This window comes from Fundulus heteroclitus, chromosome 7 (assembly GCF_011125445.2).
Source record: "Fundulus heteroclitus isolate FHET01 chromosome 7, MU-UCD_Fhet_4.1, whole genome shotgun sequence".
Taxonomy (NCBI): domain Eukaryota; kingdom Metazoa; phylum Chordata; class Actinopteri; order Cyprinodontiformes; family Fundulidae; genus Fundulus; species Fundulus heteroclitus.
Genome location: NC_046367.1, coordinates 40,474,310 through 40,499,337, shown reverse-complemented (window position 1 = coordinate 40,499,337; position 25,028 = coordinate 40,474,310). Strand labels below are relative to the sequence as shown.

Sequence of the window (25,028 nt, the reverse complement as noted above, 5' to 3'; positions counted from 1 at the left end):
GCTGGGATCATGGTGTTGAAGGAAGTGGCGGACTTGGAAATATCGGAATAAGCTAGACTGAGGGAGGTCAAATTTGTGTGATACATCTTCAAAGCTTGCAAAGATACAGTTTATGTATAAGTCCTCAAAATTATGAATGCCACGTCTCTGCCAGAGAGTAAATTCAGAGTCTAACTTAGTTGGGAGGAAAAGGTGATTATTGTGTATGGGACCCAGATGGAGAAGGTTTTTAAACCCAAAACTCTGTCTAAATTGAGCCCATATTTTGAGAGTGTTTATGACAATAGGATTGTTAGTGTATTGTGAGAAAGGGAGGGGTAGGCTGGAAGTGACCAGGGCTCTGAGAGAAGTGGAGATGCAAGATACAGCTTCAAAGTGACACCAGTCTGTATCGGGAGTGTGGAGCCAGTACATGATTTTTTGAACATTTGAGGCCCAGTAGTAGTGACATAAATTTGGAAGGGCTAAGCCACCTTGGTTTTTAGGCCTCTGTAACAGTTCTAATCGTATTCTAGGCTTCTTCCCATTCCATATGAATGAAATTAGAGCCTTATCAATAGACTTAAAAAAAGACTTGGGGAGATAAAGTGGGATACATTGAAACAGGTATAGAAACCTGGGTAGCACATTGATTTTGATACAGTTTACTTTTCCAGCCAAGGAAAGGTAAAGTGGTTTCCATTTCTTCAAGTCTAATTTAATTTTCTCAAATAACTGACAGAAGTTTTCCTGGTAAAGATTTTGCATATCCCTTGTAATATTAATACCCAGGTATTTAAAGCCATTTTTAGACAAATGAAACGGCAGAGCTCCTTCCTGTATTTGAAGAGCCAAGTCATTGACAGGATAACATTCACTTTTACTGAAGTTCAGTTTGTACCCAGAGAGGGCGCCAAACCTCCCCAGGGTGTGGATAATATGAGGAGCACATAAAACAGGGTCAGATACATACATTAGCAAGTCATCAGCATAAAGAGATACCTTATACTCTCTCCCCCTCCTAATGATTCCAGTAATTAATGGTGATGTTTTTAGAATAATAGACAGGGGCTCTATGGCCAAGGCAAACAACAATGGACTGATTGGACAGCCCTGACGGGTGCCCCTTGATAGCTGGAAATACTGTGAGCGTTTACCATTTATGACTACACAGGCTTTGGGAGAGGTATATAAAAGTTTAATCCACGAGATAAGATTGGGGCCATATCCGAATTTTTTTAAACATGCAAATAAATATCCCCATTCTACCCGATCAAAAGCTTTCTCTGCGTCCAGCGCGATAACCACTTCAGGTACCGCGCTGGACACAGGAGAGTGGATAACATTTAGGAGCTGACGAATATTTGTAAATGAATGCCGGCCTGAAATAAAACCAGTTTGGTCAGCAGATATCACGTCCTGCATTGTGGTTTCAAGGCGTAAGGCAAGGGCTTTGGCCAAGATCTTCACATCACAGTTTAGGAGGGAGATGGGTCGGTATGAGCCACATTCTTTGCTGTCTTTACCTGGCTTAAGTAGGAGGGTAATTGATGCTTCAGTCAATGTATGCGGGAGTGACCCATGGGACAGAGAGTCATTGAACATCTCAAGCAGAATTGTTGACAGTTTATTAGAGAACTTTTTAAAGAACTCTATGGGATACCCATCCGGGCCTGGTGCCTTGCCGCTCTGCATTGCTTTTATTGCAGTAATGATTTCCTTACAATTTAATGGAAGGTCGGATTCAGTCCTGTGAACTGTTGATACAGAAGGAGTCTGGAGGTTATTGAAGAAATGTTCTATATCGGAGCAACCATTTGTCATCTCTGAAGTATAAAGATTCAAGTAAAATGAGGAAAATGTGTCCTTAATTTCTTTTGGATCAATAGTTAGGTTACCATCTTCTTTGCGAATTTGCGGGATTTGTTGAGAAGCTGAACGACACTTGAGTTGATGGGCTAATAAACGCCCAGCCTTGTCACCGTGTTCATAAACATACCCCTGTGATTTTATTAGGAGACGTTCTGTTTTCTCAGCTGATAGTAAATTATATTGTGTTTGGAGGTCCAGTTTCCTCTTGTAGAGCTCGGGGGAAGGGGAGACAGAGTATTGAGCATCCACCATAGATACAGCTTTAATAAGCTCCTCTAGCTTATTTCTTTTCATCCTGTTTATTTTAGCCGAGTACGCTATGATCTCACCCCTAATCACCGCTTTTAATGTTTCCCACAGGAGAGAAGGAGAAATATCATCTTTTTTGTTGAAATTTATAAAGTCATCTATTTTTTGGGATATCATTTTACAAAAGCTCTCATCGGCCAAAAGGTTTCTGTCTAGTTTCCAAGGCGAGTGTTGTAATTGATAGCGGGGGAGTGCAAGGTCAAGTAATACAGGGGCATGATCTGATTCTACTATAGATGAATATTCAACTTTTGTGACAGAGGGGAGAAGGTTCTGGTCAATGAAAAAATAGTCTATTCTGCTATATGAGTGATGTACATTAGAAAAAAAAGAGAAGGATTTACTTTGTGGAAATAGAAAACGCCAGGGGTCAATACCTCTTATCTGGTCCATAAAGGTTGACAATAGTTTGGCCTTTTTAGAAAGGTTTGTAGATTTAGGACTGGACCGGTCAAGTGTCGGATTCATTACACAGTTTAAGTCTCCGCCAAAAATCAACTGTTGTGAATTCAAATCTGGGATTAGTGATACGATTTTACCCATAAACTTCTCATCATCCCAATTCGGGGCGTAGATATTTACTAGAACCACAGGCTTGTGATAGAGGAGCCCTGAAACCATAACAAATCGTCCCTGTGGATCAGAAACAACAGCAGTAGCATTAAACTGAATTTTTTTATGGATTAATATAGCTGTTCCACAAGTTTTAGAGTTTAGATCTGAATGGAATACATTACCCACCCATCTCTTTTTAAGTCTGACTTGATCTTTTAACAATAGGTGGGTTTCCTGTAGAAATGCGATATCACATTTTAAAAACTTTAGATGGTTAAATATCCTGGCTCTTTTAACGGGCCCATTTAAGCCCCTTACATTCCAGCTAACAAATCGTATAGCAGCCACTTTTGCATTGATACCATTTACCATGTTTAACTAGAGTAAAAATAAATAAAAAAATAAAAAAAATAAAAAATAAATAAAAAAAATAATAATAATAAATAAATAAAAGGTGAAAAAGCGATGTATTAGAGTATACAGAAAGGCTCGTTCTATCTCTTAAGCAAGTAGAGACAAGTATATTTTGTAAAAACACGTTGGTGTCCCTTTCCCCAACCCTTCCCACAAACAAAAACAAACCTAGAACTAAGCCTATACTTGTCCCTCTCTCTGAGGCAAGCTGCAGGCTAAACACTATTTCAAAAAACTTCCAGAAGCACATTTTCCCCAAACTTCTTCTCAGGAAGGCTCCCAGTTCCTACGATAGGCTGTACTTAAATCTCTTGACCCAAAAATGGAAACAAAAAACTGATGGTTGGACATCAGGATAACTAGCAAACAAGTAGGCACACATATGAACATATTTAACCTCTAAGTTGATATGCAACAAAAGTTTTTTTTTTTTTTTTTTATATTAAATGGAGGAAAATTCTGGCTGTAATTAAGCATAGTGCTGATTAGTCCAATAATAACTTTCCTGAGTGACCATACCTCGGGTCCACGGACCGCAGGTTGACATCGCATGCTGGAAAGATGAACTTATACATTATTTAAGACAAGTGATTAACCATCGCCAAAATGAAGAGTCCAAACCGTGACACAGTCTTATTCCAAGTTACTGAACCTCCGATCGTAAAACTTCTGAGCTTCATCAGGTGAGCTGAAAGTGAACACGTCGTCCCCGCACATCACTCGCAGCCGGGCCGGGTAGAGCAGGTGGAATCTGACGTTCTTCTGATACAGAGCCTGCTTGACGCCGTTAAACGCGGCTCTCTTTTTAGCGAGCGTTGCGCTGACGTCCTGATATATCCTTATAGCGGCGCCTCGGTATTTGAGCTCATGATTCCTGGCCCAGCGCAGCGCTGCTTCTTTCTGTTGGAACCTGGAGAAGCAGACCAGGAACGCACGGGGGGAAGATCTCTGGCCAGCTCTGGAGGTCGGGGTACGGTGGGCTCTCTCCAGCTCAGGCGGTGTAGAGAAAACATCGGGACCCATCACTTCCATCAAGACATCCGACATGAACTTTAAGGGATCTTTGCCGTCTTCACTGCCCTCGGGAATATTTAATATGCGGAGATTAGATCTCCGTGAGCGGTTCTCGAGGTCGTCGCACCGGTCCAGCAGTGACTGGGTCTGGCTCTGGAGCGTTTTGATGGTAGACTCGGCCGCTGTTAGCCGCTCGAAGTTATCACCTGCCACTGACTCGACGGCGGTGAGACGACTCTGGAATGAGGTCACTGTTGTCTGTAGTGAGTCCAGTGAAGCCTGTATTGGTCTGACGGCGTCTTGAATAAGGGTAGAAACATCCTCCTTGAGTGATGTTCGCTGTTTAGCGAATTCAGCCGCCAGTTGGTCCATGGCCACCACCGTTGCTGCAGGTTTCTCGGGTGTCACAGGATCCCCCGCTGTTGATGAAAGGTTGCTAGCTGCAAAGGATGCTAGCTTGCCCGCCGCACGCGTCGCCGGAGTTTGAACATTAACTGATTTTGCGTGTTTGGACATGCTCGTTACTGAGGAAACTGTCAAACCGACTTCAGCGACTAAAATTGTGTCGAAGTTAGTGCCGAAAATTCGTTCCAAAGGGAGGGTAACAAAAAGTGAGCCGGGAGCCTTCGCGTGTGCGTCCTCTTCCTACATGTCACAACCGGAAGTCTCCATTCCACTTGTTTTTAATCTGAATTATTTAAGCTAATTTGACCTCATTCCAAATTATTTAAGATGAACTTTGGTTCTCCAACATAAAGATCCTCACTGACCTTTAAAAATCAAAGAATCATTTTTATGGTGCTTTCAAACATTTCTTCTTTGTCCTTTGTACTTAGTTTTCTTCAATCATAATTTTGCTTTGTAGTTTCAGATAAGTTTTACTAGTCAAGTGAAAGGTTTGCTGATTGAAATATATTTGACTTGGATTTGGATTATTTCTGTTGACAAATTCTTATATTAGAAGGGAAGTTGTCACTGATTTGTTCCTTATGTGTTTGCCACAGCTTGAATCCCTTTTTCATCTGTGGTCCCAATATCATAGCCAAATTGGGCTGATTAAATAACTCAAATGCATTTGATTGCACATCATTGTGTTCAGCAGATGCAAACAATTCTTCATATGTTTGTTCCTTTTTGATTCTGTTCCTTCCGAATATCTCTTTTTGCGTCTGAAGTGAAGCCTTTCACTGGCGGGTAGCATGATACCGACCGTTTTATACTGGGAAACTGTTCTCAGTCTTGCAAGTGTTCAAGCAGGGAAGTAAATGACATTGGCTCCGGGCGCAAATAAGATTAACATTAAATGTCTAATTAGTTGCACCTGCTGCTCCAGCTTTACCACCTCGAATGTAAAAATGATTATGGTTTTTACAACTTTGACTTTCATGCAACTGGTTCTGCAGCGCTCGACAGCAGTAAAGAAGTGTTGAAGAGTGGGTGAGCATCCTCTTGGTTAGAAGGGTAAACTTAAGAAACTTGTAGAGATCAAGACTGAAGTCTGGAGGAAAAGGTTGTCTGTGGTTGGGATGGTGGGACCTTGAGCAGAGTAGCTTTTTGGTGCTGGTGGTGGTGGTGGTGGTAGGGTGTGTTGCCATCAGACAACATGACCCGGGCTCAGCCTTAGAGATAAAGCTGCATTATGAAGTGGAGAACAGCTCCTGCTCCATCAGACAGAGTCACTGCAGGCGGTTCTGGGATCTGATTAGGATGCTCCCTGGACGTCTCGATTGAGGTTTTTCTGTCCCGTTGCTCTGGAATGATGTTGCTAGTCAGACCCAGAACTCACTTGAGGAATTACATGTCTCTTCTGGTCCATTAGCCTAAGACTGCCACCAGAACCAACTGGATAACATCACTGGGAGTAGAAAGACATAAACGGGGGTGGCCACTGCTCACTGGTGAAAAGGTGTTTTGGAAGGTTTTGATCATGAAAATGTCATTTGGGTACGATACAAAACCCTTTCTGCTCACTCCCTCCAACATGTTCCAACATGTGAGTTTAGTGTTCATACGCCATATTAAACTAGATCAGTTCATATTAAAATGTATTTATATTTATAAAAATTGAAATGCAAAAACTCTAATGAATGATTATTGTAGGGAAAATAAATTATAGTATGAATCAATGTAATTTGTTCAGCAAATGAAAACCCCCTGCAGCCAAAGCCTCCAGGAGGGGAGCCATCATGAGGATCTAATCGACCAATCAGAAGTGCATCTTAGTGCATCTATGGCAACTTTGTGAAATACATTACCCTACATATTATAGACTTTCTTTAAAGCATCAGATAGATTGAACTTATCCAGAAACAGGGCTTTAGCAGTGACTTAATGAAAATAATAGTGGTTTTAGACAAACAGTTTAATGTTTTATTTTGAAAGAGATTCTGGGTGAACCATATAATGCAGCTGGTCAGCTAAAGAGGTTTGTGCTGCAGCTTTGTTTTTGTTTTTATTTTCAAGGGAATGTGTTATGTGATCTCTATACTACAGGCTCTGTTTAAATTTCTATATTACTGTGGCAACCCCAGGTGTTTATTTTTAGGTTCCTGCATGGGATGATGCAGTTCATTCACTTTTTCACCTCTTTAGTGTTTATTCTCTAGTTTCAGTTCCTTCTTTCTTGTTCCTCTCATTTGTTAGTTTTCTGCTCCTTATGATCTGAGCAGCTTATTCTTGTTTCTGTTAGATCTGCCTGTCTCTGGTTTAGTTGGTGAATTTATTGTCTCAGTTTCTGTTTATTCCATTTGGTTTCTGTATTCTTGTTGCCTCCCTGTCTCCTCCCACCTCATTGCTCTCTCTCTCTCTCTCTCTCTCTCTCTCTCCTTCAGATCAATCACTCTCATTTCTCTCACCTGTGCTGATTTCTCTCCCTCTGTCTCTCCCCTATTTAACCTTTAGCCAGTCTCTTCTCCCCCGTTGTCGGATCGTCTGGTATTCTAACCCATAAGCTTTGTCAGATTCTTGCACTGTGTGTGGTCCTTGTCTTCACCTGCCTTGCCTGTAATTTAGCTTCTTTTTGATTAAATAAATCACCATTCACTTCAGTATGTGACTCTTGTCTGCGTTTCGGTCCTACTACAACCTCCACAAACCTGATAGCTATTATATAAGTAAGCACACCGTGATAATTGTACAATCCAGAGTCAAATCCCTTGTAAGTGTATGCATACCTCACATTAAACATGTTTCTGATTCTGATTATTAGCATTGGTTTGATGCCAGGGTTTCATTTAAATCCATTTTACATCAGAACTTGATATTTTCTCTTATATCTCTTCACTTGATATTTCTTCTATTATTAGCAACTAGAGAAAAAAAGAACAAGGTTTATCATTAATTATAATACAAAATGGTCCAGCGGTCCACATGTGGTTTTGCCAAAAAAGAAATGGCCCTCTAAAGTCTCTGAGAATCTACATTTCCGTTACCAGCCGTGATATGCTTTCACAATTAAATAGGACAATTCATTCAACCCGCTGTAGATTTTCACCAGATAATAAACGATGTGGCACAGAATCTAATTTTGTTTCCAATAAAACATTTTTCTTCATGACTGCATTTTCAAAGATGAATTGCAGAAATCAACTGGGTGGTCTTCTAAATGATGGATAATACCATGAGGATGAACAATGTAGATGAACACACTGGAGCAATCCTGAGTCCAAATTAAATGAGTTTTCCCCAGAGAGCACCATCTGTTTTTAGTTCAGATGCCCTCAGCATCGTCTGGACGCTCTCATGCAACCCCAGCTCCACTGGCCTCATGTCTCTGTTGGCTATATTACTGGTGCTTGGTTGTTCTTACAAGGTAGACTATCAAGGAGCTTTGTGAAGAGAACACAGGACCAAGATCATTCCTTCACATTATGTCTTTACAGGAGTTAATAATCATAAGAGCTGAGAAAGTTTTACATTCTCAGTATCAAGAGAAGATGGCAGTTAAACTCCACGCCACTTAAAAAAAGCTAATTTTACCTCACAGAAACCAGAACAAAGTCACAGTAGTCACTCAAATTCACTTTTTTTGGATCCTTAATGCTGGTAGTGTTTTTACTGAACTGCCTTGTGATTTATTTGGTTTCTGTCTCTTGTTTCTAAGAGTTTCTTAAACTTTAGCCAAGAGGTCTGGCCTTATCTGATTGTACAGACATTTGCGCAGCAACTTTTCTCCATTTTAGTTCTCTTTTCAATGATAGGGTCTACCATCATTGTCTGAGATCATTATTAGCTCATTGTAGTTCATCCTTGATCCCGTTATGATGAATCTCTTTGGAGGTTCAAATTTTTAGTACATATTATTAGTATCGTCTTTGTCAACACTTAAGATTTCTAGGATTATTGTCCTGTTGTCCAAATTTTAACCATCTCAGATTTACTCTGAGTAGTTGATGAATTTGGAAGTAGTCTTCCTTCTTCATTATTCCAACTTCTGTGTACCACTAGCAGAGAAGATGCTACCAACTCCATGCTTGACAGCTGTTTCAATGTCCTTAAGTTTCCAAAACTCACATTTGTTACTTAAAATATTGCCTCTTGCCATTGTGTCCAAACAGCTGAATCTAATTTGGCCATCAGCATTTTATCAAGCAGTTATTTGAAAACACTTCACTCCAGGATTGAATCCTGGTTGTTTGTGAACATCTTAACCAACTTCCTTTTTTCTAACGGGGGTCAGATGGTAGAAACATGGACACCATTGGGTGAATGATCACAAACACCTTCAGTGTCTTCCCAAAGCTCCAACCAGAGCCTTTAGGAAATTATTTCACTACGCCTGAGAGCCAGGTTTGTTTCAGGAAAACAGCCAAGAAGTGCCAAGAAGACCGGGCAAACATCAGCCAGATACTCGTTGATGGATCCAAAAGGTGCAACTTGCACCTCAATCACAGAGACAGAAAGTAAATATTAGTAGGGATATCTGTACCTATTTCTGAGAAAGAAAATCATGAACATATTAATATTTTCCAGTTTTACTGATTACTCAGTACTTTTACATTTCTACCACATTCACCCAATCTCACTCACAAACAAAGACTCATCCAGATATTGATGCAAATATCGGTAAGTAACGTGGGTTAAGTGCCTGGCCCATGGGCCCAACAAGATGTGGTGCAGCAGGAAGGTGATAATGAACCCTTAACTTTCATTCTGCAAGAGGACTACTCTGCCCATTGAAACACAGCCAACATATGCATTCAGTCCTTGCTTTTAAAAATCAATGCAGTTGTATTTTTTATAATACTTCCACCCTGGAAAAGGAACAGTGATAATTATTTATTAAAAGACAAAATATGACATGCACGCTGGGTAGAAACGTCTGGCCATAACTATATGTGAGAATCAAGCACTGAGGTCAGCTCTTTGAGCTCCACACAGAAGTAAGGCAAGGCAGGTTTGTTTATTTAGCAATTTTCAGTAACAAGACGATTCAAGTTGTAGAAGTATATCCTCAGCTGAAATTATTTATAAATCCCAGCTACCTAAAACTCTAAGTTTCCTTCCAGAGGAACTTTCTCCAGACGTCAGAGTTGAGACGTGAAATCTGGCTTCTGTGGTCTGTTTGCGATTCACAGCAGAGTTTTCTTCCTGATACAGTTTTCTTCCACATCACAGCAGAAGACATTCATCTTACTTCACACCAAACCTCATATGGCCCCACTGGCTCCCCATACTTTGGATGGTCAACAAACATCTGTACTTCCCAAGCTGTGACCCAGCCCTGCTGGTTGTGCCACAGATAAAGATGAAAACTAATGACAGGGACTTCTCAGCCGTTTCCATCCTTTAGCTCCAGAGTTCAGGGATTTAAAAAACAACTAAAAACTATTTTTTAAAATAGCTTTATAACAAACCATTTGAATTGGCATGGATTTAAATGCCACTGTCAAAGAGACGATAATGCAAAGCTGGTCTGTATGTAGCATCATGAATTATTTCCAATCATCAAGTCTACAGTTGTCCATGTGAAATCATAAGCAGGTCAGAAAAACTTTATTTATATTTCACCTTTCCAATGCAGACAGTCGTCTGCATTGTTGATGGCTTTGCAGCAATCCCTCATACTGAGCATGCATTAAGCGACAGTGGAGAGGAAAACTCCTCTTTAACAGGGAGGAGAACCTCCAGCATAACCAGAACCAGGCTCAGTGTGAACGCTCATCTGCCTCCACCCACTGGGGCTTAGAGAAGACAGAGCAGAGACACAGAAAGCACAGAAGCTCACATTGACCCAGGGGTACTTTCTACAGTATGTTAGATGGTAATAGAGGATGATCTGCCTCCCTGGATGATGTCACAGCTAACAAAACGCCAGACCAGGTGTACCTTCTATGTAAAAGTTACCATTTATGCAGGGATTACAGGAAGAGATTATGCTTAATTTAAAAATTTCCCAAGGGTGAGTGTAAATCTGGTGCATAGGTGAGCATGTTTTTTCACATGTATTTTTTTCAGTTTTGATGCAAACACAATCTACAATATGTGCTATGAAATTAAACCTACTGACACTTGTCCTCATGCTCCCCTTGCTTCATTTGTCAGAGGATCAACACGCTGAGGTGAGGATGCCCATCAAACATTACTCATTGAAACAGTTGCCTAGTTACCAAATGGACACATCAATCTCTGAGTTTATGGTAGAATTGATGCCACCTCTTGTTTGGGCTGACACCTTGTTGATGTGTTAACATACACAGCAGTAATGACGAAGTAGCTGTTCACACATTCGACCGTCTGCATTCTGAAAAAGAGGTTCTGGTCCACGAAGTGCAAAACAAACAGAACAAGGACCAGTTTTTATCTAAGGGCCATCAGGCTCCTGAAGCTCTTCCACGTGATCCGTTTCATCTCAGTGAGACCAATATCCCAATATCCTTATTTCCTTGTTTCATATTTAATACGAATGACAAGAAGTATGTTTCAAGGTAATGCTATCACACATATGCTGCACTCATACTGCCAAGCAACGTGCAGGTAGGTGGTTTCATCACCAGTGGCTCTGGTGTGTGGAGCAAAGTGGATAAAAAAAATGAAAAATGAAGACGACTTCTTCTTCTGCACAAGTTTGGACTTCAACCTGTGCCCTAAAGACTCGAAACCTGGACTCGTGGTCTGAGACTTGAGTCTTACAACCAGATTTTAGCTCATGTAATGAAAAGTGGAAAGAAGCCGGCATGTGAGCTCCAGACTGCAGCTGCTGCATGTTTAACGTAAAAGGACAAGCTTCATTACTAGCCGATGATGTTTGTGGAATATTATGGGATATGAACGGGTCATACTAATCTGTTAATGTTAACTATCGCTCCATATGAACGACCGCATGAATGTTTCTCCTACTGAATGATGCATTAGATGACTTTGAATCATTCAGAACCAAATAAACATAATTGGTCTCCTACGTTCCTAGATTACAAGGACACTTCCTGTTGAAAGTATCAAAATAAAAGCACTTCCTGTTCCATTTTTTTCAGAGGTTTGATGCACATTTATTTACTTGTAACACTTTCCCCCTTTCACTGTTTTATAATTTATACCTTTGTTGGATTATCAAACGACAAAGGATATTTTATGTGGATTTAGACAATTATTCCCTAATTATTTTAAACTTCTCCAGCTGATTTACAACCAGGTTTTGTGCAATATGTAATGAAGGAGTGGGCAATCTGAATACCAGGATAACTGAGCTGTTAATTTAGACGTTACTGAGACAAACAAGTAAAAAATCAACATTAACAATTATATATTTATATTTCTAACTAGGTAACCATTACATTTAATAAATCTTCAAAATAATATAAACCAGCTTTCAGCTGATTTGAAGATGGTGAATTAAATATTTAATGATTAAACAACAGTACAGGGTTTGGATTTCTGACCTAGACCGTCTGGATTAGATGAGAAAATGTTTACTTGAGTAATTAGAGTTGAGACACGACTCTGAATTGGAAAAATGACTTGTGAACATCCCAATCTAAAATCAAACGCTACATGGTTGGTAAATGTCACTGTTTAACGGATGGTTTACACATAAAACATCCTCACTGTCCACTTTTACAGTATTTTCTTTTAATTTAATTCAGTTATGAGTTATGTCGTTTCTAAGTTTCATTTATTAAAACAGGTCATTGCTGATTTTTCTGGATGCTATCTGCGTCCTAGAGTATAGAAAACATTTGGACTTAGTTGTCTTTTCCATTCTGAGGGGGTTCCTCAGAATGTCTGTTGATATAACAAATAAAGATGAGAAAAAAAAACATCAAACCTCAACAAAACTTCTTCACAGGGAATTCCAACAACACAATGATGCTAAACACACATGAACACTCTTCCCAATGTCCCAGGCTTAGCACGGCTGAAATTTAAGGACTTTGCTCAAAAGCCGAGGCTGAGACAAAAGAAACAACCATTTTATCTAAAATCTACCAATTCTGTCAAGAGGTTTGGTCGTCTAGAGTGATGCCAGATGTGTGTTGATGACACATAAAGGGTTTTGTTAAGTACCGCTTGCTAAAGAACAATTACCTAAAATCAGTGTGGGTGTAACTTTGATCCTGTGTGGAATAGAGAAAGTCCACAATAAGTTCAAACAAGGGCCCCAAATTTTCATTTTTACATTAATTTAATTCCCTGTTGGTAAAAAAAAATGTCTAGAAATAATTGAATGCCTGAAATTAATCTGATATTTATAAACACGATTAAACTATGTAAATGTTTGACCTAAGAAACATTAAAGATTGAGGGACGTTTGCCAAAAGACACTTAAAAGTCTTCCAGACCACAAGAGGCTAAATCCTCTAATCTGATTAAACTAAGATTTGGCCACAAAATCCAATAAAAAGGAGTGAAGCGGCCTCTTCTTATCAGATTAACTGGGAGATGGCAGGTATACTGTCTAGGTGTTTCATTTTATTTTAGCAGAACGGGCTGGGAGAAAATTTGGGATGGAAGGAAAGATTGCTGCAGAAAAAAAAAATAGAAAGTCCTTTCTCCACTGCTGAAGATCTGAGCCTCCGTGGAGTTAAGAATGGAGATATTCCATTCAATAAATACCTAATTAAGTAAAGTAATTAAATAAAGGTGGCTTTTGAAATGGGCCACAGGGCTTTCTGCCCAGGGTGGCACGGCCAGGAGGGGGGGGGGGGGGGGGGGGGTGTTGGGGGGGGGGTGGCGACTGTTATGGCAAAAAAAAGCAATCTGGACTGTATTAATTTTTTCAAACTGGATTCCAATGAGACTGTTTCTGTTTTTAAACCTTGTTTTTACTTTAAACTTGGTGGCACCTCTTCTTGTGTGTTTTGGTTGAATCAGACAGTTTTTGCTTGTTTTACTTTATGTTATAGCCCCGTCCGTTCAACATTAGAAACCATACATTTTAGTTTGATAATTTTAGTTGCACATCCCTATTTTCTGGGTTTTATTTTAATAGAGTCTCTTGACCTCAAACTTAACACATTTTATGTTAAGACTGGTTCACGCGGCGGGATTTTCAAATAGTCGGCCTATTTTAAAAGGCACCACACCTGATGATAAATCACCGTAGGTACAACAGGTTTGCTCGTACAGTGTGTGGTGTCTGGTTAGACGGCAAGCTCAACACATCACAGACAAAGAGATTTCACTCAGGATCATGCAGAAATCTTGCAAATCCTCTCAAGCTCAAACGCGAATTCGGAGTAAATAAACACGGATGAAAAGGAAGAATAATGGCGATAGTCTGTGGACTGATTTTAACAGAGAAAAAACATAACAAAAAGAAAAGGAACGGTGAAATGGAGGCGAGTTGTTCTTTTTTTCTCTCAGGGACAACAGAGGTTGCAATGCTGACGATTCCTTAAAAAAAAAATAATGTCATCCTCAGAAATCTGATTACTAAACAGACAAAAAGATAATTATCTTCAAAGTAAATGAAGGATATCAGCATTTCTGTTAACAGTGATTTAGAACCAGAACCAGATTCTATTGATTGATAAAATTGGATTTAAAACAGCTCAAACTTGAGATCAATAAACAATACTTTTCTACATAAGCTGACCAGAAGGATCCAGTTTGTCTTTATTGTAAAACTTATCATGTTCAAAACAAACAAAGAACTAATAGTGTTCAGTTCTGCTGCAGCGTTATTGGGGTTTATTATTAAACTGAGATTATTAATATGGCCTGAAGCGTTTCCACACTGCAGCCTGGGAATGGAAAACTGTCTCATCTGTATGAGTAAAAGTGTTTTAAACTTGATGCATTCGCTGTTGAGTTATCTTTGTAATGTGGTCGGAAATGGAGCAGCAGCTCAGAGTTCCTCTCTTTTAGGGTTCTGACAAGAAGCCAGTAACTTTTGACTTAGTCCTATCAGTCCAAAGCAGCGCTCTGCAGAGACCGTCAGCTCAGATTTAAATATTTCTGAGGGATAAAGCTCTGCTGCGAGTATTAAATTGTCAAAACACACATATACATGTTCATGTGCAGGCACGTAAACATGCTCAAAAGGATTTAAGTACAAACAGGAAGACGGACAGGCTAATAAATCCATGCAGCAGAGAACTGAAAAAAAAAATGTGTGCATGTTTTTATTTCCTTCTCTTTCTTTAAAGAAAGTGGGCTCCATCAGTCACAGCTACACACGGGGGTTCCACTGAATTTACTTTAATCTGTCACACAATCCGGTTCGGCAGATCAACCAAAAATTGGAAAACTTGTTTCAGAGCGCCGCAGTTTCAGTTATACTTCATAAATCCTGTCGCTGCTGTAAACTGGATTATATTTACTTAACTGGAGAGCTTTATTTTGTTGTTCCGGGTGTAAAAAAATTTGGAAAAAAAAAAAAAGCTTTGTAAACTCTATTGCATGAAATTCTTCTCTTATATTTTTTGTTTGTCACTGAAAACAGTCAACACGCTCTGATAGAATTAAACTAATCTAACTGCTAATGATTTATGATGAGAACACATTTGATCCACGGCAAGGAGAGGGTCAATAGGTTGGGGGGGATTTCTGTCTGCAATGGTACACGCAGGCCAGAAACACACAAGAGAAAAGAGCGATTTACACACACACACACACACACACACATCTGTGGCAATTTAGCGGTTTTCATATTTGTTGTTATTTCATCTTTTATCTTTTTGTTTTGTCATTTTTCTCTTCATAGAAGGTACACCTGGTCTGGTGTTCTGTTAGCTGTGACATCATCCAGGGGAGACAGATCATCCACTATTACCATCTAACATAGAAAGTACTCCTGGGTCAATGTGAGCTTCTGGGCTTTCTGTGTCTCTGCTCTGTCTTCTCTAAGCCCCAGTGGATCACATGTGGGGTTCCTCAGGGCTCTGTGCTCGGGCCACGTAAGTTAAAAATCTACATGCTGCATGGGCTCAGGTTTCAGGATATCACATGTTGATAGATAAACAACTTTATATCCATACGTGACCTCATGACCACAGTCACTTACAGTAACTGAGTTAGTATATCCTGATTATCTTTAAGTGCAGGGGTCACAATCTCCTCCATTTTAATGCAAAAATGGTGGAAGTCATCTGTATTCTCTTCCCTTCTCTAAGCCCCAGTGGGTGGAGGCAGATGAGCGTTCACACTGAGCCTGGTTCTGGTTCTGCTGGAGGTTCTCCTCCTTGTTAAAGGGGAGTTTTCCTCTCCACTGTCGCTTCATGCATGCTCAGTATGAGGGATTGCTGCAAAGCCATCAACAATGCAGACGACTGTCCACTGTGGCTCTACGCTCTTTCAGGAGGAGTGAATGCTGCTTGGAGAGACTTGATGCAACCTGCTGGGTTTCCTCAGAGAGGAAACTTTCTTACCAATCTGGAGGATTAAATTTGACTTTGTGAAGAGCCTTGAGATGACATGATGTGAATTGGCGCCATGTAAATGTAATTGAACTGATTTGAACCTAACAATCATGTTTTAGACTGTCGAGGGAAGTCAGAGACATGCATAAGGAGAACATGCCTTGCAGAAAGAGACCCTCTGCCCACTGAAATCCACAGAAACAAAGGCAGATAGGTCTTCTGCATCTTTCATCTCATTATCAGCCTTCCTTGCATTAGTTTGGTGTGGAGTGCTTTAGGCAGCAGCTGCTCACAAACTTCTGCCGTTATTAAAAGCCTCCTGGTGTATTGCTGCACTCTGTGGTTCTCCAGCGGCTCTCAGGAGAACCGAAAGAACCTGCAGCAGGACGGGGAGATCCCAGCCGCCCTCTCTGATGGACATTTACACCTGCAGACTCCAATCACCCCAGACCCGTTCTTTTCTCTCCATTCCCATTAAGAAATATGATGTGTGGATGCAGGGAAACCTCTAAAACATGCAGGTCATCAGCTGAGGGCTGGAAATGCCCATTCCTGCGTTCACCCAGCTCCTCCATGAGAATTCATCCCTGAATCACCAAACTGTGGCTGCCGTCCACTGCAGGGAAAATGCTGCCTGCCCATCAATACGCCACTGGTTAGAAATGACATTAAACCCAACTAAAGAGCCTCTTTGCAAATGATTTGATTTAATTTAGCCCAGATACATTTATTTCATGCGGCCAACTAAAGGAAGGAAATGTGGCCATGAATGATGAAAACATCCAGAAGTTCAGCATCTGTACTTCAAACAAGATCAGAGAAGCTTTTTTCCCCTTAGCCTGAAACACCTAAAAGCTTTTTTCCAATGAAATTCAATAAGCAGTAAAGAACCTCTGGACCGTATTTCACTGCATTATATTTTCCTCGTGTTTTAAAAGGATAAATCACATTTGGGACTCTGTCAAACCTTCCCAAACTTTTAGATTTGAACCATCATTTCTCCTAAAGAAACTCATAAGGAAACAGAAATTAAGATTCGTTAATTTTGGCTCCCACAGAGCAAAATGGTTTAGGGGGAGAAGGTGAAGTTTAAGTAGCTTTTTTTATTTAGCAGATTAATCTGTTTTTAAATCCTGATAGCATCACTGATCCATCATTGATTCACTCTTGTGAGATAAAGAAACTGTTGCACTCATTCAGTTTACAGATGAGTTTGTCCTTTTATTACTCGCCATGTTGCTCAGGTGTTAAAGGACTGAATCTGGTAGAGCTGAACTCTCCCTCAGGATCATTTTTCACTTTGTGGCTTCTGTTAGCTTAAAAAAACTCTCAATGCAGGAAAAAAAAAAAATCCTGAAATGTTTGTGCAATTCTTACATCAGCGCCCTGAGAGAAAGAGCATTTCTAACAGTGCTGAATCATTTTATTTAAGGTGAAGCCTGCAGATAACGGCTGTTTTATTAACAGGACTTCATCGCTGTCTGATCCAGGAATGCTGCTGTTTCCAGGTCTTATTTCCTGAAATAGTTCTGATCCTGTTCATTTACAGGATCTCAAAGTGTGATCAAAGACAGGAGAAATTACCTTTTTGCAGATCATGTGCTTCTGTTCCTATGCTCCACTTATCTGGAACAAACTTCCAGAAAACTGTAAAAGTGCTGAAAGCCTGAGTTCCTTTAAATCAAGATTACAAACACATTTATTTAGGATTGCCTTTGATTGTTCTAGTTAAACTGTTTAACTGAAACATCATTAGTTCAACTTTGTAGTCCAGCTGTTTTTAATGTTTGCTTTTAGTTTCTACTCTCCCATGTTCTATTTTGTTTCTACATCTTATTCCAACGTGCTTTAATCTGTTTTATTTTCCTATATTTTAATTATGTAAACCACTTTGCATTGTCTTTATTTGCTATACAACTAAATTTGCCTTGCCTTCTGTTGCCATCTTCAGAGCACGGCTTTGCTTTTTGTGGCCCAGAAAAATGGGGCATTCAGCATTCATATTGTCTCGTTCCTGAGGGACGGCAGCAAAGAGCTGTCAGGTGCACAGGGCTGTAAAGATCTGTGTGGTGGTTTTTTTTTGTGGATTCTCCCTTTTTTTCCTGCAGGGTGGGACTAATAAGCGGCATTCGCATGTGTTCCTCATCCTCCACAATCAAGTGGAGCATAAAAGGGAGCAGGAGTCAGATGGAAGCCGTCAGAGCCGCTCACACAGACTGGTAACCTGACTGAAACCCTGTTCTTGGTACCTTGTTTCTCCTCGCCTATTCGTGATTCGTCCATATCCAGTTATCTGACCTTCTGCTCTGTCACTGCACCCACAGAAGGATCCAAGAGTTTTCTAGAGTGTCCTAACAGGACGAAAGCCCGGCCGAGGACTCCTCGGAGGAAGCATGTCATAGATGGATGGGCTGGTGTCAGCAATCGTCTTGCTATTAAACGCCTCGATAACGGCAGGAAGTGAAGCCCTTTGGTTTACGCTGACGGGCTGGTTTAGTTCGGTCACCTACCTGATTTGTGCCGGGCGTCGGGTTCCCAGGGCATGCAGGACACCAGATCACCGTGCTCCCACTCAGACTCAGATCAGTTCATCAGCCTTTTGACCGTCCTTCAGGTTGATAGCCAGCCCATGCTGAAAAAAAACAGGGCGTCCAATCAGATTACCTGACGCCTCTTAGCGCCATTACAGTGTCTGTCTGTACCGGATGGGATTTACGTCCCGTCAACGCTCAGTAATAATCAGACAACAGAAACAGGAAGGAAAAAGTGTGTCTGACCATAGAGCGATCCCAAAAGCCTCCTGGGTTTTTTCTTCCAGGTCATGTGACCCGTGGCCTTCAGAACTCCTGTGGAATGGGTTCACTGGATCTCTGGTCAACAGATATAAATAGAAATCACAAAGTTAGAACGAGAGAGAAAATGGGACGGAAACAGGATAATCACATGAATTTTACTGGATAGATGAATGGAAATAAAGACTGATCCATTAAACATGGCTGATTGGTTACATAACTTCTGTATCCTCCAGAGATAAAAAAAAAAACAATCAGAAGGAAACTCCATCTTCAGCAGATTTCCTCAGATTCACCTTTGTTATTTATCATTTTAAAAATGCTTTTTAAAATGATAAATAATGATGGAAATTATGTGATGCCGTCTGTGTTTGGAGAATTTGGCCTCAGACGATTCCCTGTGAAACTTCTCTGCTGTTATAATCCATGTTCCAAAGAAATGTAATTTTTTTTTTTTTATCTTTGCTCAATAAGGAAGGTAAAAAATACATTTTACCTCCACTTCATGTGAGATGGCCACTTCTGTATAAGTGGAACAGCACCATGTCTGTATTTTAGAGCAGGCCTAAAACAGGCGGAAATGACCGGCTTCCTGAGAGCCACAATTTCCCCTCACAGCCAGACGGGCCATGAAGTGAGATTTCTGAACCTGTGGGACAAAGACTCTGCTTTTTTCTTTCACCATGAGGCAGAACACGTTAATCATCCTGAGAAATTACAGATTTCTGCGAGATCTCTTCTTTCAGTCACGCTCAGGATAGGTTGTACATCTTATTCTGAACTCCTGGTCGCTTAACTTAAAAAAAATAATTATTATTATCCTCTTACAACATGTCATTGACTGGAAAGAGGTGGACTGCCTCTCTCGGTTGGGGGTCGGTCTCTGCCTGAAGTGGAGGCGTTTAAGTATCTTGGTGTTTTGTTCACCGATGATGGACAGACGGATCAGGCCTTTGTCTGCAGTCATGCATAAAGAGCTGGATGAGATGGAAACAATTTAGTGTTTCCATGAGCAATTACCAGCACTACCAGGAGGCCGTGTTTAAACTTTGAAGATGTTACTTAAATCCAAGCCACACGGGTTTCAGTGTCTTGGAGTTGGACCAGCGTGCTGATCAGCTTGTAGACCCGGCTTCAGGAGCAGCAGAGCTCAGCTTCGGCTTAAAGTCTGACTTCATCCTCTCTCACATCGTTGTGGAGCAGGATTTGTCGACCATCCATTCCGGCATTGCTCCAGTTTTTTTTAGGTTCTCATACATTTGTTTCTGTGTGGCTCTCTGAGGCTTCAAACGCAGCATTTCAACCATGTTCCAGTCTGGGCTTTGACTAGGCCACACCTTGATTATTTTCTTTGTCAGCCGTTCCGTTGTGGATTTGCTGCTGTGTTTGGGATCCTTTTGCCGCTGATGGCTCAGTCTGGACCCAAAAGTCTCACATTTAACTGTGACAAACAGAGAAGTCCTTACACAAAGCTTTGCATAAATATGTCCTGCTGCCATATTTCTTTTAGAGAGAAGATGCATTTCTCCTTTAACCCTACCAACCAGCCAAAATGTAGCCAACTGAGGCCTCTACAGTCTGAGGTGGAGCTCTTTTGAGCTTCCCGCTCTGACATTTCGGCTGAATCCGTTGAGACGTCCACACCTGGAGATGTTTGTCCTCTTGGGAATAATCTTCCTCTCTGCACAATCCTAAATTCCCACATTGATGAGCAGCAAATGTTTCTTCTCTAAGGTCATTGCTGATCTCCTTCCACCTTGGCGTTGCGTCAACACGAGCCTATAAACTGACAGAAGTCCTGCTAAAGTTGCTCACACTAACGATGATCAGAGCGTCTGATCTGCAGCACATGACTCATAACAGGTAAACCACCATCCGCTCATCTCCCAAAGCTCGTATCTGCCGTTTTTTGGTGGTTGTGCCATCGCTGCATTCTGTGTCCCACCATGTAAAGCGTTCTGTTAAGATCTTAATCAAGATTTCTACACTGAATGCATTCATTACAAACCTTTTATTTTTCACAGATCTTTTCCCCAGATCATGAAAACAGCATTTTTTGTCGTCTATTTGATGAGATTAAAACTTAACCTCTAAACTAAACTGTGACCGAGGCTGAACGGAGGACAGGGAGTTTGAGAAACTTGGCAAAACGTACTTTTTCTATGCACAATTTACTTCGCTGCACACGTTCAGCCGAGGTGTCTTTAGACCAAATTACTCCTGGCAGCTAGGCTCTGAGGATCTGTTAGAGACAGAAAAGAAAAATTGTGCGTTAACGAGGCTCTGAGGGTATTGCTGAATATTTCAAAGCACATCATGCAGCTGATGTTAGAAGACGTTTCTACAGAGCCACGCAGCCTGAACTGAACCCTCAAAGGGTTTATTCTTTTAAAGGCGCTCAAACTGGACCATTTAATGGTTCATCAGTGGAAATTTGCTGATGTTTCTTACTGTGTGAAGCTGAAATCCTAGCAGTCGACACTCCAAACGAGAACCACAAAGGAAAACCTGAAAAAGATAGGAGTTTATTAATCACAAAGTTCCCTTGACTGCAGTTCTGTGCAGCAGCAGCGCCCTCTACCTCAGAGCAAGCCTAAAACACAATTAGCTGTATTATTCTAACAGATTACCAGCCTGAGAATTAGACAGACAGCACTTCTGAAAACGTCCTGTTAGCACATACTGCCCTCTGCTGGAGATTATTGTGAATTACACACTTTCTCCTTGATAATATAGGATTCAAATGAAGAGAAAACTTGAAACAATAAGTCTGTTATTAATGACCACTCTGAAAGAGGTAAAATATAAACTTAAATACAATCCTAAATGTGAAATTTCTGCACTCACAAAAAATTCACAGAAGAGTTTAAAAACATTTCACAAGAAAATAAAGAACACAATCCAGTTAAGGGTAAAGGTTCGGTTTCTTTGCAAGTCAAAGTAATAAAATATTATTTTATATTTACAAATAGAAAAATCTAACTAACTGCCCCCTGTGGTTTAAATAATATTTATGTAATGTACAATAATGAAGTTTTGAAGCTAGAAGAATGTATAAGTTTTAAATGGAAGATTTGTGGAAATCCTGAATAAAATCAGGGTTGTATCTTTTTTTCCCTTCTTGTCTGTAAGTTTAATAATTTGTCCCATTGGACACAACTTGACATGCTGCAGCTAATTTGGGATTATTGTAAACACAACATTTCTGTATTAATGAAAGACTCCTGGTGAGATCTAGAGAGGAGAACTTCACCCATCAAAGGGTCGGCCAACCTGTTTGTTAAAACCCAGAAAATTTTAGCGATGTGTGATGAACCTCTGGGTAATGAGAAATGTTTAGTAAATAATTATTTCTGTAACTTAAAACAAGGCGTTATTATCTGGGATGTGAACATTAACCCAGAGAACCGTCTTCCTGCAGGTCCCTTTAAACGTTCTCCTAGAACCTTAAATTCAAAGCAAACATATGCAGACAGCTGGCGACCCAGAAATTAAAAACCTGACAAGTCTATATGAGTTTTCTGGGTTGTTGCTGTCAGTCATTTATCTAAATACCTGACAATAAATTTTACAAGTTGTACAAGAGACCCTTTAAAGGCGACAGTTTCTTCAGAAACTCAGAAAACGTATTAAATAAATGCATGATTAAGTTTAAATCTTGAGATATTTAGATATTGACTGATTTAATGTTTTGATTCTTGGCTGTGCCTGTAAGTCAGACTCTCCTCCAAGTCTGCGTCTGATTGGCCGACCGTCTTCTGCCTGACCAATCAGTGGGCTCAACACCAATGAGACTTCCTGTGTCTGAAGTGACGGGTCCACAGGTGTACCCATGTCACAGTTTAAGCTTCTTCTTCCCCTATTTTCTCCCAGATTTAAAGTTAAATATTATCATTCTTTCATCATTCTTATCAGTTTAAATCAGTGTTTCTTTCTATGTCACTTTTTCTTTCTTTAATCGCTAATTTGTGGATTAGAAATAGCGTTCCTCCTTTTGTTCAGCTTGTTTCCATTTGTGTTATTTCTTGAGTTTGAATCAGTCGTGAGTAAATTCAGAAATGTTGCTACTGACTGAAGTGTTACACAGAAACCTCTGCGTCCTTCTTTTAAAGCGCTGACTAAGCCTCCTGGAAAGCTGGCGTGTTTTACATTGTGACTGATTGACTAGAGAACATCCAAGTTATTTAATGTAGGTCTGACCTGATGACACATTTCTCAGCTTCTTATTTGAAAACTATAAGTTTGCTTAAGGAATAAACACATTCTGTGAAGCAGAACCATTTCATGACACTTTGACCTCCAGATGGCGCCGTCTGCATGTTTCTGGTTCTGACCGGGTTCTCTTTGCAGCATCTGAGTCTCCTATTGATCACCGTGAAGGTTTTAACTCTTCAGATGTTTCTCGGTTTAAATTCTGTATGTGTGTGGATTTTCTGTGCTTTCCCTGCGGCTCAGCGGTTTCTCCCCGGGTACTCCAGCTTCCTGTGGCATCCAGACAAATGCAGGTCAGGCAAACCAGAGGCTGTTGAAGTCGCCGGGGAGAATCTGCACTGCAAAAACAGAACTAAAAATAAGTAAAAAATTCTTTAAATTAGTGCGTTTGTCCTTAATTTGAGCTGGTAAATAAGATTAGCTGCCAATAGAATGAGTATTTTGACCCCTAAAATAAGATAATTAGATATACTGCACTTGAAATAAGATGATGGAGATGAGTTATTCCTAATTTAAGTGCATAAATCTTATTCCATTGGCGGATCATCTTATTTACCTGCTCAAATCAAGGATACATGCACTCATTTCAAGAAATTTTAGTTATTTTTAGTTCCGTTTTTGCAGTGTGTTAATCGCTGCCTGACTCGTTTGTCTCTGTGACGGACTGGAGACCACCTCTACATCACGCCACAGGGAACTATTTTTCTTTCTCTTCCTTGAATTCAGCTCTGAGTAGAATTAGGCACTCTGTCTAAGAGTTTTAATACTTTTAAATGGTTGTATTGTAGGGGGAAGAAAAGGGATTAAGCCCAAGTGTGTGACCTTAAATGATCTAAATGAACACACCGGCTGAATAATCTCATCCTCAGAAGCGGGGAGATGATCTGATTTCTCTTTCTTTTTTGCCTCTGCTGTGTGTCGGGGGGGATGGGTGAGGGGCGCTGAGGTCCCCGGAGGTGAAACTCTATTAGCACCCAGCATGAAAGTCAATGAAAGGACCCCAGTGAGCTCCGGTCCCCTGACGGTATTAATGTTTAATGATATCTAAAAAGGCTAATTCCCCAGCCCTCCCTGTTGCTCTTATCCTCTCATTAAACATCCTCACAATGTCTCCACTTCCTCAGATTAGAGCGCTGACCCCGGCTGCTGAAGGACTCACCCAACCCTGATTATAAATTCATCTCGCTCCAGCTCTTTTCCTCCTCCTCTCAGAAACAGGATATGTTGGGTGAGGAATGGGAGAATAGGCCTGAATTTAAAAAAAACGAAACGACCAAATCACCTGGAACGTTCATCTTTTTTGATAAAAACTTTTAACCTTTCAATAACCCTTTAAAAACCCTGTCTTCTGATTAACATAGAGAAAAGATGAAGCAAAAACTAAAGAGAAAAGTGCAGGTTAACGCTCCAAATGAAAACTGCAGCTACATCTTTAAAACATCCACCAGAAAAAATCTGCCATTTAACTTCAGTAAAAATCTTTGGTACAGTTTAGAAATCTATTACACAACATAAAGATCTTTGCATCAGTTGTTCACTGGCGATTTAAAATATGCTTGATGAGAGGAGGTAAAATCTCATTGTCCTGCTATCAAATCCCTGTCTGCTTGTTTTTTTATACAAATTTAAATAACTTGTGAGTGAACAGGGGCTGTAATTATGTATTTGAGATTTGAGACAAAGAAACATAAATCTCACATGTATCTGGACTAAAGTTCAGGATTTGAGAATTGCCAAACCTGAAATTCTTAATTTAACAGAATTTTCTAGACAGTTTACTGAGGCGTTGTCTCAGCACAACTGAGCTAGCTTTATTTATTATCAGCAGAAATATACATTTCAGCTTTTCTTCCTGGAGGAATAACGTTTGGTTTCCCATGATCTGCAGATGTTTATGCGATGTGAGATTTTATTAGTCAGCACTGCTGTTATTACATTTGGTATCTATAACAATAAATCAATCCTCTATTACTGTAACTGTTAAAATTAAAGCATAATTAAAGTCCAAGTCATGATTTCCAAGAAACTACCCTGTGATTAACAATAAATAATAATGGCAAAGTGCCCTTTAGGTATCATGAAG

At 40.2% G+C, this 25,028-nt stretch overlaps 1 protein-coding gene and 1 long non-coding RNA gene across 12 annotated transcripts in view; both read right to left on the bottom strand.

Annotated features, from left to right (window-relative positions):
• Positions 1-18,822, bottom strand: part of pcbp3 (poly(rC) binding protein 3) — a 61,518-nt gene extending 42,696 nt beyond the window's left edge. For all 11 annotated transcript variants that reach the window (XM_021307095.2, XM_036139636.1, XM_021307096.2 and 8 more), the window contains exons 1-2: positions 18,719-18,822; positions 18,452-18,573 (exon numbers count right to left, since the gene is read on the bottom strand). The gene's annotated coding sequence lies outside the window, so the exon portion shown is untranslated. The remainder of the gene's footprint in view (positions 1-18,451; positions 18,574-18,718) is intronic.
• Positions 18,823-20,358: 1,536 nt separating this feature from the next.
• LOC118563764 overlaps positions 20,359-25,028 on the bottom strand; it is a 35,300-nt gene continuing 30,630 nt past the window's right edge. Inside the window, exons 2-3 of the long non-coding RNA XR_004931420.1 lie at positions 21,185-21,241; positions 20,359-20,975 (exon numbers count right to left, since the gene is read on the bottom strand). This is a non-coding gene — a long non-coding RNA (uncharacterized LOC118563764). The remainder of the gene's footprint in view (positions 20,976-21,184; positions 21,242-25,028) is intronic.